The sequence below is a fragment of the Piliocolobus tephrosceles genome, chromosome 1, assembly GCF_002776525.5.
Source record: "Piliocolobus tephrosceles isolate RC106 chromosome 1, ASM277652v3, whole genome shotgun sequence".
NCBI lineage: Eukaryota > Metazoa > Chordata > Mammalia > Primates > Cercopithecidae > Piliocolobus > Piliocolobus tephrosceles.
The window spans coordinates 143,507,390-143,512,485 of record NC_045434.1 but is presented as its reverse complement, the minus strand read 5'-3'; positions in this window follow the sequence as shown (position 1 = coordinate 143,512,485).

The window sequence follows — 5,096 nt, the reverse complement described above, 5'->3', positions numbered from 1 at the left end:
AATGCAAATCAAAACCACAATGAGATACCATCTCACACCTGTTAGAATGGCGATCATTAAAAAGTCAGGAACCAACAGATGTTGGAGAGGATGTGGAGAAACAGGAACTCTTTTACAATGTTGGTGGGAGTGTATATTAGTTCAACCATTGTGGAAGACAGTGTAGTGACTCCTCAAACTAGAAATACCATTTGACCCAGCAATCCCATTACTGGGTATACAGCCAAAGGATTATAAATCATGGTACTATAAAGACACATGCACATGTATGTTTATTGTGGCACTATTCACAATAGCAAAGACTTGGAACCAACCCAAATGTCCACCAATGACAGACTGGATTAAGAAAATGTGGCACATATACACCGTGGAATACTATGCAGCTATAAAAAAGAATGAGTTCATGTCCTTTTGCAGGGACATGGATAAGCTGGAAACCATCATTCTAAGCAAACTATCACAAGGACATAAAACCAAACACTGTGTGTTCCCACTCATAGGTGGGAGTTGAACAACGAGAACACATGGACACAGAGCGGGGACTATCACACACTGGGGCCTGTTGGGGGGTGGGGGCTGGAGGAGGGATGGCATTAGGAGAAATACCTAATGTAAATGACGAGTTGATGGGTGCAGCAAATCAACATGGCACATGTATACCTATGTAATCTACACATTGTGCTCATATACCCTAGAGCTTAAAGTATAATAAAAAAGAAAAAACCAATTTATTAAAATATAACACACATACAGAAAGCAATACAAATCATAAACCTACAGCTCCATGAATTATCACAAATTGAAACACCAGTGCAATCACCACACAGATAAAGAATAGGAATATCATTAGCATTCAAGATGTTCTCCTTGTTTACATTTCTAGTCACTATCCCTGCAAAAGTAGCCACTATTCTAATTTTTAACACCATAAATAGGTTTTGACTATGCTTGAACTTTGATAAATGGGGTCATATGCTACGTATTCTTTTTTTCATCTGGTTTCTTTCACTTAACATTATGTTTGTGGGATTCATCTATACAGATTGTGTGTATATATGGTTCATTTATTCTCACTGCTCTACAAGTATTCCAGTTGTGAATATACCATATTTATTAGTTCCATTGTGCATCTGAGTAATTTTCACTATAAAAATGAGGCTGCTATGAACATTTTTGTACATATCTTGTAAAAAATTTGCATATGATTATGCATAAATGGGAGTAGAATTGCTGGGTCATAAGGTACACAGATGTTCAACTTTTGTTGATATTGCTTTCCAGTTTGTAAAGTAATTGTACCAACTTATATTTCTACAGCCAGAATTTGCACTGTGCCACATTCTAGCTAAAACTTGGTTGGCCTGTGTGAGTTTAATCAATATTGTAGGTGAGTAGTGGTATCTCATTGTAGTTTTCATTGCCCTTTTCTTGATTACTGATGAAGTTGAATACCTTTGTATGTATGTATATGTGCAATATGTATATTGACCATTTCTGAAGTACCTAATTTTTCTATTATTTGTCTATGCTGATTTGCAGTTGTACTTTAAGTAGTCTGAATATGAGTTCTCTGTTGAATATAGGAATGGGAAATATCTTCTTTAACTTTGCAGGATGTATTTTATTTTAAGTGGTGTGTGTTTGATAAGAAGTTCTTACTTTTCAAATTTTAATTTTATCATTTTAAGGGGTTAGGGCCTTTTTGCCTCTAAGAATGCTTTGCCTACTCCAAGGCCTGGAAATATTCTTATACTTTTTTCTTCTAAAAGTATGATTGTTTTACCTTTCACATACAAGTTTGCAATCCATTTGGAATTTGTTTTTAGGTATGGTATGAGGTATGGGTCAAAATTATTTTGCCTTCTGTGCCTATCAACTGACCTAGAACCATTTATTGAATGGTTTCTCCATTTTCTCCATTGTATTCCCATGTCTTGTTTGTCATTAACCAGGTGATAGTCTATGTGTGAGTCTGTGTCTGGGCTCTATTCTGTTCAATTGGTCAATTTGTCTCTCTTTGCATTAATAACATACCATCTTATTGTCTTAATCTCTTCAGGCTGCTACAATAGAATATCATAAACTAGCTAGCTTTTAAACAAAACAAACTTATTTCTCACAATTCTGCAGGCTGAGAAGTCCAAGATCGAGGAGCCAATAAGTTCAGTGTCTGATGAGGGCTGCTTTTTGGTTTATAGATAGTGCTGTATTGTTGTGTCCTCACATAGCGTAAGAGGAAGGCAGCTCTCTGAGGCCTTTTCTATAAAAGCACTAAGTCCATTTGTAATAGCCCTGCCCCCATGACCAAATCACCACCCAGAGGGCCCATGTCCTCATACCATCACATTGGTGATTAGGTTTTAACATATGAATTTAGGGCATTGTTGGTGTATAGAAATGCAGCTGATTTTTGTGCATTAAATTTATTTCCTGAGACTTTACTGAATCCGTTTATCAGGTCTAGGAGTTTTTTGGAGGAATTTTTAGGGTTTTCTAGGTATAAGTTTATGTTGTTAGCAAACAGAGATAATTTGACTTCCTCTTTTCCAATTTGGATGCCTTTTATTTCTTTCTCCTGCCTGATTGCTCTGGCTAGGTCTTCCAGTACTGTGTTTAATGGGATTGGTGAGAGTAGGCATCCTTGTCTTTTTCCAGTTCTTAGGGGGAATGCTTCCAAACTTTGTCCATTCTGTATGGTGTTGGCTGTGGGTTAGTCAGAGATGGCTCTTATTATTTTGAGGTATGTTCCTTTGAGGTCTAGTTTGTTGAGGGTTTTCTAAAAAAAATCACAATGAGAGGTTGTATTTCATCAAATGCTTTTTCTGTGTGCACACAAAAAATTACCTAGGAATACATTTAACTGAGGAAGTGAAAGATCTCTACAACAGAAATTATGAAACACTGAGGAAAGAAGTCGTAGATGACACAAACAAATGGAAAAACATCTAATACTCATGAATAGGAAAAATAAATATCATTGAAATGACCATACTTTCCAAAGCAGTTTACAGATTCAATTACTGTAGTCATTTTTCACACAATTAGAAAAAACAATTCTAAAATTCATATGGAACCAAAAATGAGCCCAAACAGTCAAAATGGTCCTAAGCAAAAAAGAATAAAGCCAGATGCATCACATTACCTGACTTTATACTATGTGGCTGTAGTAACCAAAACAGCATGGTACTGGTATAAAAATAGATACATAGTTCAATGGAACAGAATAGAGAACTCAGAAATAAAGCCCTATACCTACAACAAACTGATATTTTACAAAGCTGACAAAAATAAACAATGAGGAAGGGATACCCTATTCAGTAAATGGTGCTGGGGAAACTGACTTGCCATGTAGAAGAGTGAAACTGGACCCAATATATCACCATACACAAAAATTAACTAAAGATGGATTAAAACATTAAGTGTAAAGTCTGAGAGTATAAAAATCATAGAAGAAAATGTAGGAAAAAATTCTTCTGGACATTGGACTAACCAAATAATTTATGACTAACACCTCAAAAGCAAATGCAACAAAAAGAAAAATAGAGAAATGGGACTCTATTAAACTAAAGAGCTTTTGCACAGAAAAAGAAACAACTGAGTTAACAACCTACAAAATGAGAGAAAATATTTGCAAACTATGCATTTGACAAAGAACTGATATCCAGAATCTATAAGGAATACAAACAAATCAACAGAAAAATAACCCCTTTAAAAAGTGGGCAAAGGACATGAACAGAAAGAAGACATAAAAGAGGCCAACAAACATATGAAAAAATGTTCAACATCACTAATTGTCAGGGAAATGCAAATCAAAACTACAATGAGATATCATCTCATACCAGTCAGAATGGCTATTATTAAAAAGTCAAGAAATAACAGATGTTGGTGAGGACTTGCAGAAAAGAGAATGTCATACACTTCTGGTGCGAATGTAAATTAGTACAACTCCTATGGAAAACAGTATGGAGATTTCTCAAAGAACTAAAAATAGAACTACTCTTTGACCCAGCAATCCCACTATCCGTATCTACTCAAAGGAAAGGAAATCATTTGACCAAAAAGACACCTACACTTTTATGTTTATCGCAGCATCATTTACAGTCGCAAAGTCATGGAATCAATCTAAGTGTTCATCAATAGTAGACTGGATAAAGAAAATGTAGTACATATTCCATATGATGGGATACTATGCAGCCACAAAAAGAAAAAAAATTCATGTCCTTTGCAGCAACATGGGTGGAGCTGGAAGCCATTTTTCTATGTGAAATAACTCTGAATCAAAAAATCAAATATCAGATATTCTCACTTATATCACTTATATGGGAGCTAAACAATGGGTACACATGGATATAAATACGGAAATAGTAGATATTGAGGACTCCAAAAGAGAGGTGGGTGGAAGGGGGTCAAGAATTCGAAAACTACCTATTGGATACCATGTTCGCTATTTGAGTAATGCTTTCACTAGAAGCCCAAACTTCAGCATTACGTAATATACCTATGCAACAAACCTGCATCAGTAACCCTGATGTTTTTAAAAAAAATGAATTTGGAGGGCCAATGCAAACATCCAGACCATTGCACATGTTTATGATGATTTCATAATACTTTTATAATATTATGTCTTCTAGTTTCATTTTCTTTTGTTCCAGTTATCAATTTATTCCCTCAGCTCCAAACTCATGCATTGCCCAGTCTCTGGAAACGTAAACAGTCTCTTTAAATGTTTTCCTTTTGTCAGCCGGCATAAACTTAACTTTTGTCAGTAGAGGGCGCTGAAGAGACATTGCAAGAGAAAGTTTTGCTCTCGGGTTCTGCAGATTTTGAAGCACGTGTTACTTCTCAGGGCCCAGCTTCTGCAGCAGGCACAGCTATTCCAGTGCCAAGCTCCTGCAGTGAGTCCATGGTGGCCAGCAGCACCTAGCAGCTTTCAGCTTTCCTCAGTATCCCCCTAAGGTGGTTTTGTAGCAGTGTGACTCGAGTGAGACATTTCCCTGCCACCAGCTTTCCCCAGTAGCCCAGAGTGTGAATTTCCAGCAGTTGTTACCAGTGAAGCGCCATAAGCACTTTTCTGGCATTTTGTGAGCCACAGTCAC